Here is a 14913-nt window from a genome sequence, read left to right on the forward strand (position 1 = left end):
GGTCTCAAGTTCTGAATCTGCAGTCGCTTGCCCGGTTTAGGTATTAACACAATTTGTGCCGTCTTACATTGCTACGGAATCTGCCCTCCCTCCCAGCATTCGCTAATATATTCTGTTACCTTGGTTATAGACTCATCGTCCACCTTCCTTAGCGTTTTTTCGTTACCCCTTCTAGTCCGGGTGCAGACTTGCTATTGAGTTTCTGCAAGGCTGCCCTGACCTCTGACTCACCGACATTGTTGTCTAATTCGTCATTTACCTGCCCTGCTTAGTCAGGGTGCATGACGGGCATGGCTCGCGAAATGTATCCTTTAAGATTTCCTTTACGAAGTCCTGCTCTGTCTCTCTTACGCTTGTATTAGCCGATTTCTAATTTGCCTATATGTGCCGACTTTGTCCACTCCGGGTCTAACAAATATCGAAGGATGTTCCCCGTTTTTCCCATTCCGACCTGACTTTCCTTGTCGTTGGATTTTTCCTTGCGCGGTTGTCTGCATAGCTGCTGGGCGTACTGTTCTATGTCCCTGTTCAATTTGGCTATCTTTCTACGAAGCATCCGGTTGTCTTTTTGTTTTTTCCACCTCCGCTGCAACATTGCCTTAGCTCCTCACATGTGTACAAGGTTATTGTCTACGTTCGAGGGAAGAATTACGTAATATTCAACCGTTAGCACCATATATGTTTGAATCAACTTGTGCCGAACCAGAAATGACTATTTTTTTTTTCGGCTCAGGCTTCCTTCGTGTTCACGCACTTTCTGAAGATGTCAGTACAGGTTCGTTTTCAGTCCCGTTTCCCGTTTTCGTTCGTGCGCTATTCAAGTCCCTGGTTCCGACTGCCCATATTGCTTTGTCCTTCGGAAAAAAAGGAAATTGACCTGTAGATATGTTCCACATGAAGAGAGGATAAGAACAGAAGACAAGTTCAGAACATCCAGTTCTTTATTTCATGAGCGATTTCTCGAAGGCGAGAATTGGGTGTAATTTTTTTTCACCCGTCCCATTGCGCGTTCCCGCAGTGTGACCGTTAGCCTGCCTGTTGTTAACCTGCGCTGTTCATGAAAATATAGTATCATGCTGCTTGCATTCGTTAAAAAACATCTAATTAAAGGCTTGATCAAAAGCTCGGCTTAGTGGGTAAAAAAACAGCTCATTCCATAACTCGCTAGTTACTCCGGGAAACACCATGGCGAGGATTCGGGCCACTGTTCTTGCGTTTGGCCCGGCGCCATCCACGTTGATCTCGATGTTCTCGGTTGTCAAAGGAACTGCAGGTCCCCGGTAAGAAAGCTTGATGTCTTCATCTCTCTCACCGAGTCCAATGTGGAACTGCATCGTGAAACGAGATAGCGCAGAACGTAGACTAAATGTGCCTTGTAGTCCAGAACAGTGTATCCAGGGAGTTGCCAGCACGACGTCGCCTGTGTTGATGAACTCTACTTGCACCTTGCGGGTACCATTGACGCAGTACGGGATCGCAGGTCCATACTGTTGCAGCTTGTGGAATCCACTCGCATTGAAAGCTCTTATTTCAAGGCCAGCAAAGACAGGGTAATATTCTTCGGGGCCAATTACCACGGCATCTGGAAGCTTGGCGACGAGTGCTGCAATGGCGCCTTCCACGTCTATACCAGTGAAGTCGCACGCTGATCCTGAAATCCAGAATTTATTTTTTTTAACAAAATTAATTTTATGTGTGACAGCTCAAATTTGTAGTATCAGGCAGCTTTGTTTTCAGCTTTTCTGCAAGAAGCGTGTTTTAAACACAATTCGAGTATTTGCCGCTTACAGCCGCAATTAAAGTGCTATGCATTTAACACGTGCCCATGATTGGTTTCGTTTTCGCAGCCAAATAATATGTCCTCGCTTTTCATAATGGCTGACAACGCAAAAGCCACAGTGCAGAAAAGAGAGACCTACACATACGCAGCCCTAACCTTAGCCCCCTTTGAATGTACGTCTCTCTTGGCCTATGATTGCTAAGTGCGTTCGAAGAAGTCGCCTAATTTTTCATGTTATCACATCTCTTTTTGAACACGCAATACACTGTAAAAGCAATGACGTCAAACATTTGTTAGTAGTATTGAGGAATGGCACGCTTGAAAAAAGCCTAGTTGCTTGAATATGTAACCATAGTTTGCTAACATGAATAGAGCTAGAAGAAACGCTAAGCTGCAGCTCAGTCAGCATCAAATTTTGTAATGATGTTCTTTTGGCTTCCTTTTTCTTGTCGCAAGAATTTATCCTACACTGTTTGATGTGTTTTCTATCATTGTAATCTATCCATCAGTGGCGATGCACACATCGTATTGCAAGGGGAATGAAAACGAGCAAGATCCCAAGAACAACGCAAAGGAAAAAAAAGTAACGATAAGGATGTACACGTCACCACACTTTCATTTTCCCTGTGTCTTTTTCGCGCAAAAACTGTCTTGCCAGCTAACGAAGTTGCCCAGCTAATATTCCGACTCATAATTATAAATGTATTCTTTAGAGAAGCAATGTCTTATTAGTTATTCCATTTAGGTGTTGCGTGCTGCATTATGAGTCACTTCTATGCGTGTTATTAGTTAACGTGGCTTAGAAAATAATTATCACTTCCCTTTAAAATTGTTGAATAGTTATGGCTCTAATAATATATTTTTCGTAATCTGCTGCTGGGCTATATATGGATGTGATATAATAAGCGAAAAATAATTTTGATGCTTCTGTCATCTAAGCACTAGCAATTCTAACTGAACTATGCACTTGAACAATAAGGATACAATAGGTTCCTGAAGTAATGGATGCAGCTCTGCAACAAAATGCAGACGAAAACTGGGAATACAAACTGCAATTTATGCATCCCGATAAGCGCACCTAGAGTTTTTGGGCTTAGAAGAGATTCCCACCCAGCTAGTCTGGGCCTTCCCTCGTACCTCTCTGACGAATCGATTCGTTTTCCTGTGCGTATCCAATGACGGCACTTACCGGGAATGATACTGACAACAGCAGACGATAGAGCCATGCAGGCGACTGCCAACCATATATAACGAAAAGCCATAGTTATGAAAACCTGCAAACAACAATATGTTAATCATGTGTCAATATTAATAGTATGTAGATCATGCTCAGAGAAATACAAAACTGATCCTATTTGTCCTTTGAAACAAATGTCTCATACGTTGCCGGCGAAGACGTTTTTCAAGGCTAACGAATAGACCCTCAAATGTTTATCGCAGATGCTCGTCAGCCTCAATTCATGTATAACGGTCTGTAGATAGTCCAAAGCATCTATTTCAGTCCACAGTATTGGACTAGCAATTCCGGCTTCAGCATTATGTTCGCGCTTTTAAACAGTGATTACATAAGGGCCCAGTATAAGAAAGGTCCCACTGTTTCACTCAAAAGCATTTGCTTAACCTACGAACCGCCTGTGCCATAGAACGAACTGTATATCTTAGTGACGAGAGGATTGATCTTTATGAACAAGGTTTCATGGGTAAAAGATATGTTTGACATCTCGTCTTAAGAAATATGCTATAACAGCTCTAAAATTTATTAGGCGAGACATTGTATTGTTTCTTAAAATATTTCCATACGAACTTACCTTTTCTTTATATGTTCTCTATGAATGCCCTGTCTAACGCAACAATCATTCCACTTATTTTTTCGCTATCTTTGAAGAAAAAGAAACACGTGATTCTTCGACCTAAATTTCTCTCCAGTAGCACTGTAGCATGTGACTCACCTGATTTTTGGCGATGCCTGATGAATTAGACGTTCTTAGTTTCTGAGAATTCAAAAGAGGTCAAGTCTTCAATTATGATACGCTCAACTGAACGGCTCCGCTCGAGCGAGAATGTGCGACGCCTGGTATGTGTGCACTTTTTATAAGGATCCCACAAATTACGTATGTTAGGCAGACATTGTACGATTCGCGTGTAACCTCCACGGAGGTATTGAAAACGCTGCGTGCAATCTTGACACCGACATCAACGGAAATCGCAATTGCTCCGCTTTCAGTCCCTAACAGGATGAGATTGGCAACGGTGCGTCGGTGTAGACGATGGCCAGAACACGACGCTATCGTTAGCGACCGCTGGCGTCTGAGAGGGCTGCTTGGGCCCTGCGAAATCCTTAGATACGGGATGCTGAAATATGTTTTCAAATCATAGAGGGTGAAACGTGAAAGATCTGTGTTTGGTGCGTGAGCACCAACAGGCGATATAGGAGCCACTAAAAGCGTTAGGGTGTCTATATATATATATATATATATATATATATATATATATATATATATATATATATATATATATATATATATATATATATATATATATACATATATATATCGAAACCAACAGTCTTATTGCAAGCAGTTCTCTCAATTTCCTTTATGTAGTACGTCAGTCGTCGGCAATGTATTTCATCAGCTACTGCAAATAAAATTGAATGCAATTGAATGAATAATTCAGATGTGCATATATATATATATATATATATATATATATATATATATATATATATATATATATATATATATATATATATATATATAATGTCTTTTTTCACAGCCGCCTGTTTCTTCTCTTTTTTTCAGAGAGCGCAGGCAATAATTATAGACCGTATATAGTTTAAAGCTCGGAAAAATCCATAATTTTATAGACATTGCGCCGCACTACTTTAGGTTTGTCATGCGTTCGTCTTAGGAAGGCTTCAAGGACATGATTCACATCGTTAAACGGTAACCAACACATTTCAGCACAAAAAGCATTTGATGCCGGGCTCCATTAGGAACCTGTTCCGTGTATGCTCGTCCACGCAATAATGACCAGCCAATATGCTACATGGCAATACCTTGCCCTTATGTGCCTACGTAATGGTTGAAATATAGGCATAGAAAGGTCCGTTTTATTGAACGAGTTGGGCAGTTCATTATTTATAAATGCCACAACTAGATAATTTGGTATCATTTTATTTCACTGAATAGTTATCTGGAAAGTATGGTTGACACACAAGGCAGTTATCAATTTACTTAGAAAGGCAGTGCTTGAAGGTATCGTGCGGTTACATTTTACTGTTTTTTGCTCCATAAGTGTTAGAAATGTAGCCCTATGATTGTTAAACATGTTTCTTTTATTGGAGAAATTATCGACCTGATGAAACCAATTTCTTGCACCTGGCTTATTTCAGCAAAATTTCTTGTATGACGCAGTAATTATGAATAACATGACCAGTAAACTCGCCACATATTCCAGTTGTAAATATGGCAGTGCTTCGAAGTCCTCTACAGTAAAATGAAGTCAGCCTTCATGGTAGAAGGTGTTTCTGGTAAATACGCATTTCACATTTGTTCTATCGTCAAATGTTACCAAAGGGTGATCACCAAATTTTGTTATTGTGATATACATTGCGTGAACAGCAGCAGCAAGTGCCTGTATTACTACGGTGACAATCTTTCTTGGCTTGAAATTAAGGTTTGAGAAGCGAGAAGCAGTTTCTCCAGTTTTAGTACGTAAAGCCATTGTTTCACTAAAGAGTTCGTTCTCTATAATTATTACTCTAAGCGAATCTTATTCATGGCTTTCGTAAAAGCTTCTAAACATCAGTCCTATTTCGCTAGTTGTTTATTTTGTGCCAAACATGCCAACTGAAAATATGGTCCTCTCCGATTACATTACTTCACCGAATTTCCGGAATTTGACTCGTCTAAAAGAATGAGTTGCCAAAATAGATTGTGTGAATAAAAATGCGATTCCTCTGCAAATAATGATAAAGGATGAATAAAGGGAAAATAAGACATCCACCCATTCGTAGCAATTGCTACAAATGAAACCGCACCAGGACGAATTTTTCTTGAACCATGAGGGTTTTCTTTCGAGAAACCCGTATGGGTTTGTTTGTAGCAATTCCTACGAACGGGTAAATGTCTGATTTTCCATTTATTCATTACTTCTCTCCACCTGGCGGGTTTCCGCAATAGCACTACATCAAATCATGATAAAGGTTTCATAACACAGAATGGACCATTCAAATAAATAATTTTACGGCAGTAAATAAAGTTTCCTGCCATCCTTGCACATTCATTGCAGTGGAAATGCTGAGCCTATCAACGGCTGTCTATGGATAAGAGATTAAACAAAAAGAAATATTCTTGCATGAGACAAAAAATGCTTTAAATACACTTTCAGTAACAAATTTTCAGTTGTCGTTCTGGGAAGCAAGCGAACTTCCACATCTTTTGCTGTAAAATCCGTATGCGTATTTTATATTTGCAAACGTGACAAAATCTAATTTGGCAACTTCCGATTATTTATCTCCTACATGTTGTTATTCCTGAATGACAAAATGTTCGCGCCAATTATTTGGAAACAGGACTACCAGAAGAACTGAATGAAATAATGGCGGTTAAGCAGAAAGTATTTATAAATGTGTAGAAATTGTTAAATATTTGCATCTTGTCCGCGTTCTAAATATATTAAAATAAAGTGGAGGTATACACCAGTGAAAGCACAGCAAAACATATTTATAAAGATACTGAGATGAGATTTGTGCTTTCGATGAAAACGTTTGACAATTATTATTTTGCGTTTATATTTTTCATGCCTAAAGTAACGCTGTAGTAGTGCCTTTGGTTGAAAAATAAAGAATTTGCACAAAGTATTCTTGGTACAAATTTAGTTCGACGTAATGTATGCCTTCATTTAAAAAAGATTAGCATATAGGTTCGAGTTATTGGTGCGTTATCTTTGGAATTACTGCGTTATCAACAGCTTCATATTATGAAAGGATTGGTAGTATTCGATTTTTTTTTATTGCCAGAGACTTAGGGCGGTGGGTTAAGAAGCACCCGGTGGTGTGTTAAGGAGGTTTGCCAGAAGTTGGAAAACTACAGCAGTCCCTTTTGCTAGGCTCTCAGAGACCTGCCGCCTCTTCAAAGTGGTAAGTAGATGGGAGTAGGCTGTAAGCAACCTGTGTAGAGCGGTTAAGCATATTATAACCTCGGCTGCTGAATCAATAGGCAAGATGTGGGACTTGATGCGTGCTGTTGAAAGTCGCAAACTACCGTCATACATTGTTTCACCCGTCGTTGGGGGCCCGAAGACGTAAGAGAGCCGGCGATGGGAGGAGGGCGCCCCGCTGTGCTAGCGTCCTGGCCGGCGCCTCCACCCACCACCTGATCCGTTCGAGCGGCTTTCGGGTGGACCGCCTGTTGAGTGCGAGGCACTGGCGCCTCCGACAGGGACGATGGCATCGGTGCGGCCAACGGAGAACGCATACTTTGTGTTTCTTCTCTCTTTGCTTTCGATCTGTTCTTTTGTAAAATGACCAAATCTCTAAACGGATCCCTGCGAGTGAAGTTCTTTCCTTCGAGGCTCCTGCGCGCGCAGCGGACGCAGTCCAGCTCAGTTAATGCGCACCAAAAGTTAGCGCAGTCGTCCAAGAGCGACGGCAATTATGGTCAGCCCAACGGCGCGACTAGTCATTCACGCGGGCGTCAGGATCGGCTCGAGGCACACAATCCAGCCAGCCTCCACCGCGACGCAACCAGTCGGAACAGGAGGCGGCAGAACGGGGGCACTGTCTCGGCGACGAGGAGTTTAAAACACGCGCTGGGTTGGGCTCTGCCAATGTATCAACCAAGGTAAATATACGTGGTTGCGAAGATTCCATAGAAGCGCGCATTTTCATAACATGGCAGTTCATCGATGCTTCATGTGGCTTGCCACCATCTGTGTGCCGATGGTGCCAAAGTGCCGATGCTGCCGATGGAGCACTTTCGTTGAAACAAAAAATAATGCGACGTCATAACCGGTAAAAGAAAACACGAGTGACCGTATTTTTTCCTATAATAGGCGCGAAGTTTAGTTTGCTGCCCTGCAATTACGAAATGTATTTGCAAGCGCCCCTGCAATTCAACTGAACCAAGGTTGCGACCGTATAGCGCGGGAAGTGGGGAAGCAACACATCGGCCGTACGGGTGTCAGCGTCACACCCGTGCATAGAAAATAGCCTCTGTGCAAGTTGAAGAACGCTTTGGATGTCGAGTGCTTCAGTGTTGGTCACATTGTCATACCCCAAGCCAGTTTGCCAGTGCAGCAGCAGGAGGGCAGCTGAAGTGAACAGTTATCTTTCGGTCGCAACTCACTTCCTATGGTAGAACACTTGCAACAACTGTGAAATACACCTCGCCAACCCTGCTACGCCACACTAACACAAGCAAATGTTGACAAGCCAATAATCACAACGTGAGAGAGGGCTTATAGCAGCAGGTGAACATTGAGAGCGCATTGACACATTGTCGTTCTTCCATCGCTGCTCCCATAAACGCACTTGCTGACGTCGGTGACAAATTGTTCTGAACGTATTTTTGCCCGAAGCCATGCAGCCATTCGGATCCAATTGTACAAGCTGCGTACAGCAGATGTTTCAAGGTCGATAAGCTCGAAGTCCAGACAGATATCCTTGAACTGGACAGCGACTGTCTGGGCAGCCACTGTCTAATCACGTCCATTTTACTACTAAAACTTTGATTTGGCCACCTCTGACATTCGCGTAGAATTGTTTGATTATGAAAGCTTGTTTCGTTCGTGGGTCTGTAACAAGTATTCTTAATATTACTGTTAAAGATACGTCAAAGGTCTCTGGCATAACAATTTAAAGTCGTTTCAATGTAAAGTACATTTTCTCTTCACCGTTATAAACAAATTTGTTGGTTGCGATGTAGCGGTTTGCTCCTTGGCAAGTCTGTTTGCATTTAATGTCAGTACACCCTGTTAAATTGTGCGAATGTTGAATGCTTGCATAAATTTACCTTGAGGATTTTTAAGAAAAGCTGGACAACTGGACAGTTAAGAATAAATCACTAAAAAGAGCACGCCGCCTCCCCCCATCACCGTCTAAACAGACCAACGGGAGAAAAAAAAGGGGCGCGTCTCAAATAGCGGAAATCTAAGTAAAAGGGGCAACGAAAATAGATCAGTAATGTTTAGTTCCCTTAATTATTAATGTTCGGATATGGTATAATAGTGTCAGTACAGTCTACCATCCCGCAATGAAGAGAACGCTTGGAGTTGCTCTAAGTAAGGGCTTAAAAGACGCAGCGGGAAGAAGCCAGGGAGGCACCAAACTTTTTTCGCTTCCCACCCGATCTCTCTCTATACATTTGACTGCCACGATTGCCTGCGTTCAGCGCCGTATGGAATTTCGTGGTTGCGTAGATAGAGATTATTTCTTACATTGGCCAGACACAGCAGTACGCGGTTGTTGCACCATGGCGCGGTGTTGTACATGTTGCACCACAGTAGTTTCAATCGCATGCTCAACTGTGACTGGAGGAGAAAAATTCAGCCTGAAGGCGATCGCTATAAGAAGCTCAACGGCGTTGCAGCGCCCGTTTCGGTACCTTTAGCACACGCCGCGTCTCATGGCGCCCGCGCGGACGGAAGCGAGGCGGTTCCGCGATCGCGTGCGCACTCAGGCGCGATGCCAAAGTGCGCACCTTGCGAGTTTTAAAGCGAAAGCTTTACTGGCCGCAAACTTGCGATTTCGCCGTGGTGGTGCTCCGAGGAGGCGCATGACGTCACAACGCGCGCCTCGCCGCCGGATATTTCCCCCTCTCTAGCTCCCTAGTGACTACTGCGCATGCGCCACTAGTAACACCGACCCACAGGTGTTCCGCCGCTGTGTAGCGCCGCGCCTTTCCGGGCCGCCATTTGGTGTGACGTCACACCGCTTTCCTCGTCGTTGCGCTAGCCTCCACTCGTTTCGCCAGCTGCGTCGCATGCCTGATAAAATGTCGGAGGATTGGAAAGCAGAGCTTCCCCGCGCCGCAACTACAGTTGAGGCGGCAGTATGGACGGCGACAATTCTGATAAGCAGGAGGAGGCCCGCAATCGACATCGGAACGAGATGAAGAGCAATCGAATCTGCCAGGAAACAAACGAACAGCGCGCCGAACGGCTGGCTAAACGCCGAAACATAGCCAGACAACCAGACTAACCTGGCCCTGCAATCAAGATTAACAAAAACTAAGGCATTGGCCTTAGCTTTCGCTACGTATATCCTGGCATAGCCGTGCTAAGGCACTACCAATTTTTTATCGAGCAGCAGCTATACAGTCCGTGTGCTCACAGTAAATTTCGTCCTGCTTTTCTGAATCACGAAGCCGACAATGATATAAAGCCAGCCTTATTTACGAAATGTTCTTGTAAGTTACTTATTTTATACATAATTCAACTGGGTCCACAGCTGCGTTGACCGGTGCCGTCGGCAAAAAAGTTGACTTTCAAAAACGCTGCAGTAAAACAGAACGGGTTCCATATAGCACTCCAAGTTCGCACTCGCCTCCGTGACCCACGACCAGGCCGTGCGGGGGACAGCCATCTAAAGAACCAGAAAGCTCGCTTTCGCTAATCTGCGGCAGTTGTGGCGGCATTCCATTAGCCTCTCTACAGTGCTTTCCGCAGCATTTTGCATAGACATTAAGTACTAAGCGCAAACTTGCGTTTCTACTCAATATGAACTGACACAAAGCTTTGCTATTTACTGATTCCTACTCGTTAGTCCTCGCGTATTTTCTTCTTGAGTAAAATAACTCGACAAGCTCATATACATCTCTAACGTAGCTCCTTGCATAAGCGGATGCTTGATAGAGTAAAATATAGTTTCTCGAAAGTCGTTCCAAAAAGACATTTATAAGAAGATCAATCCACCATATATATATATATATATATATATATATATATATATATATATATATATATATATATATATATATATATATATATATATATATATATATATATATATATATATATATATATATATATATATATATATATATATATATATATATATATAGCTAATGTATTCGTACAGCCTTTATCGTGGTCATTTTCGTGGCATAGGCGCGCTGTTCGTGGTCAGGTTGCTACTCTCTTGTCAGTTAGGTGTAGACCTAGCCCCGTACCTAATCTAGTGCTCTATCTAACGCTTTCTTGGCGGAGTAAAAGAATGGAACTTTCCAACCCTCCAGGATCACTGCGGGAAAGAGCATTGCAAGGCCTTCGGCCAGAGTCTTCATGGTCGCACCAGCGCCATAAACGCTTAGTCGCACAGTGTCGGTTGTCACAGGGCTGATAGATCCCCTGTGGGACAGTCTGGCGTCCTGCCCATGCTCATAGACCTCGACGTCAAACTGGTACGTGAAACGTGATCGACATGAGTGAAATATAATCGCGCCTTCACTTCCGGATCAGTCTTTCTACGGCATCGTCATCGTGACGTCACTTTTGTCGATGAAGTCTTCTTGAACCCTGCGGGTACCTTTGACGCAGTAGGGGAACGAAGGATCAAACTGCTGCAGTTTGTTGAGTCCGCTCATGGTGATGCTGCCTACTTCCAGGCTGGCAAAAACAGTGTAAAATTCTTCGGAACCGACGAAATCGTGTTCGGCAAACTTGGTAAGGAGCCTCGCAACGGCATCACTCACATCTACATCCTTCAAGTCGCACGAAGAACCTGCAAGCGGAGAGGGTGGGGTTATATTAAGAAGCGGTTAGACTCAGTCACGCAGCCAAACGTTCATTGTAATATCACTGCGCACTTCGTCAATAATTTCCTCGCGGAAGTGCGCTAAAATATGTTACGTGTGGCTCCCTCAAACCACCTAATGCAACTCTCAGTTGATGAAAAGAGCATGAATGCGTTGTTTACAAAACTGAAGCTGCATACGTGCTCAGTAAATCATCAAAAATTGTTTGAAGTTTTTGACGTTAGTTGCGTTGTGAAAGTGTAACGCATAAAATATTTAACAGCGGTCATGCCAGGTGGTATCCTCGTAGAAAACTATCTGTTTTATATTTTAGAAATATTCCGTTTCAAAATACGTGACTGCCTAAAACTTGTGTAATTTGCTACCAGTACATTCTGACGGTTGTTATCACAATAAGTTCGATGCATCACCAAATTAACAATTACAAATAGTATCTTGCGCTGCAACATTCTTTAACACAGCGTATGTTTATGCTTTTATACCTCTGAAGATAACTAATGGGAGCGTTATTAGGAGTGCATAAGACTTAAAACATACATAACACACGGGCGAATAAATTATAACTGAACGCGTCATTTAACCTACCTCGGCTCTGCGGCTTTGTGAGAGCCTCAGAAACTCCGCACATGCAATTTACCGCATGACTTTCTTAAACAATGTATAGGTTTTATTCCGGCTATGTCATCAGATCAATACAGATGAGCATTGGTGCCTGAAGATATGCGCCTAAATATTCAGCAACCCCCGATTCGGAGACATAATTCTCGTCCTTAGAGCTCCCATTGAACTCAAAAAGGTATTGATCACTTGTAAGCAATTATCAGCCCAATTTTCTCGAGTGCGATTCATGCTGCATTTGGTACACACAACATACATTTGTGAAGGACCTGCGTTTCAACCTTTTAGTGCATAATTTAATTTCTCTGCCGAAATCTTTCGACAATGCTTACCTGCTAACTTTGGCGCCGAAGCGGCAGATAGAGCCATGCAGGCCGCGGCAATCCAAACACAAACGAAAGTCATCTTTTAGTTTATCTGCAAAAAAATATCATAACATGGACATAAACAGCGAGAATATGTAACGCGCGATCAAGGAAAACAAGAAGGTTACTTTGACTCTAACAAAAATAAATGTTGCGTTACAGGCAATCAAGAAGAAATCAAAGCCCAACAACGAATTTTATTGATCATGGTGGTTTACTGACCTCGTGTCTCGCAAACATTCTTTTTACCTTGTACTATAGAAGTTGATCCTTTAATTTTTTCTGTGTGCAGGTATTACTTTCGTAATTTCGTCATTTTCCTACCATTCTATTTCGGACTGCCAGTTCGCCATTCACCCAGGTGCTCTTTTTTCACTGCATTCTTCAATTTGCATTTCAGTGGAAAGTTTGGGTTTTACTGCATTTTGAAGTGAAACCTGGCCTTGAACGGCAGTTTTCTCACGAGAAGCAGGCAGGTAGCACTCTTAACGTGAAATCACTAATGATTTGCTGTCAACAGCTTCCGATACCGGCAACTGCAGAGTCATAGCGCCGAGTGCTATTTCATCGAAAAGGAAGCGCCTCTTGGCTATTTCTAGCCTCCAAAGGACGATAAGAACCAATTTATCACATGCATTCTTGTGGTGATCCCGCATGCGATTTCTCTGCTTTTAAATAAAAGTTCTGTATCTCCGATTATGATTTTCTTTGTTCTCGAGCATTGTGACCATCGGCAATTTTTGATGTCCCATTTTCTATGCGCAGTCAGGACACTGCATATTTATTGCTATTCATGACCTAAATATAATAATATTGCGCTTTTCTTCTTATTATTTGAGCAGTAGTTCGTGTTTAGTGTTTAAGAACCGCTTTAAGACGAATAACAATATCTGAACTGAAAGAGGAGCCATTCTGACGTTTAATGTGGTTTAACTAAAGTTTATGTCTGAACAATGTATGAAGTTACTGGCTTTGGGCTTATTCCTGCTTTCGACATAAGCTACTTCGTATGATTTCGAGGTGACAGGTGATCGCAGAATTAGCAAATGCTCCGATAATGTGCCACGCCACCGCCACGTGTCTGTCGGTCTTTTCGAATGACGGAGTAATCGGGAGGCACAAATTCGTCATTTAAGACTGCCGAGGGAAGCCAAGTTTCAGTTACCTCAACTATGTCAGGATTATGTTCCAAAATTATATATTCAAGCACGTCAGTCTTATTTAAAATAATTATCGCGTTTACATTCAATAACATTAGCTCTTTGACTGCACTTGGCTTCGCGTGATGGGCGCTTTGCTCCTGCGTTTTTTTAAGTAAAACTCTCTCCCCCTTGTCCTAGTCCCAAGTGAAAACTTCATCATTAATTTAAAGCTTGTCTAATGACAAAGAAACCCTGTCATGGTTTTCTCGGTTTTCCTTGGCGCTATTCCACAGCATTTTCCTCATTTCTCTAGTTCTTCTACAGAAGTCTTCCCCGATAGATAAACCTGTGTTTTTTAGCTTGGGCCCCTTTCCTAACATTATAAATTTCTGTCAAGAATCCAGGAGCCTAATGATTACTGGTCTCGTTTTGTTATGCGCTCGTTTACCGAGACGATGAATTCGCTGTACGGCAATCGGCTGAAAGCCAAGCGTGTCCTAGATAATGGTCTTATGTACAGTTTGTTCTAGCTTTTCACTCTTTTCACCTTCTCTTTCCGCCGTACCGTATACTATTAGGTTTGACCGTCTAATCTGGTTTTCTAAGTCGTCCATTTGTTTTTGCGTTTTCCTTGCACTCTCATGAATGTCTTGTTCTTCGTTTACGCGTGAGGTTATCGTCGACTGCAGGCAAGACAGAGCATCTAGTTTTTTATCTATACTAGCAAGCCGTCCTTCTTTAATGTCCGTGATATCGGCTGCAATTTCCTTCAACTGCTTCGCGATTCGCGCTAGATCAGGGCCTGGATTTCTCTCACTGCCTCCCACTAGCAAAAGCAGCTTTTTCAACCGTATCACTACGTTCACAAGCATACAACAAAGCTGCGGGCGCGGCAGCACCAGCAAGAACGGATCACTAGAACGGACACAGTAGTCGTGTTGTCTTCTTACCTGCACCATGAAAACAAATTGATTAGAGACCGTCAATCCACCGGTGCCACCGTGCCCAGTCGTTCGGTTGTTTCGACCGCTGTTTGAAGCGTTTATTCTATTTGCCCGTAACTTCAGTTTCTCACACATAGGGTGATATCGTTTGCTTATAAGGTATCATTGAGTCCCTCGAGTTCTTGTAGCTTGGCTGGCAGCACGATTAGCGCCAGATTGAATAGCCCTGTGGTGTACCTGCGCCGGCTAGCTCGATCTCTTCCGAAACTAGGTCCGCTATCGTGATATTTGCATTTCGGCCCGTTA

The sequence above is a fragment of the Dermacentor variabilis genome, chromosome 7, assembly GCF_050947875.1.
Source record: "Dermacentor variabilis isolate Ectoservices chromosome 7, ASM5094787v1, whole genome shotgun sequence".
Classification (NCBI taxonomy): Eukaryota; Metazoa; Arthropoda; class Arachnida; order Ixodida; family Ixodidae; genus Dermacentor; species Dermacentor variabilis.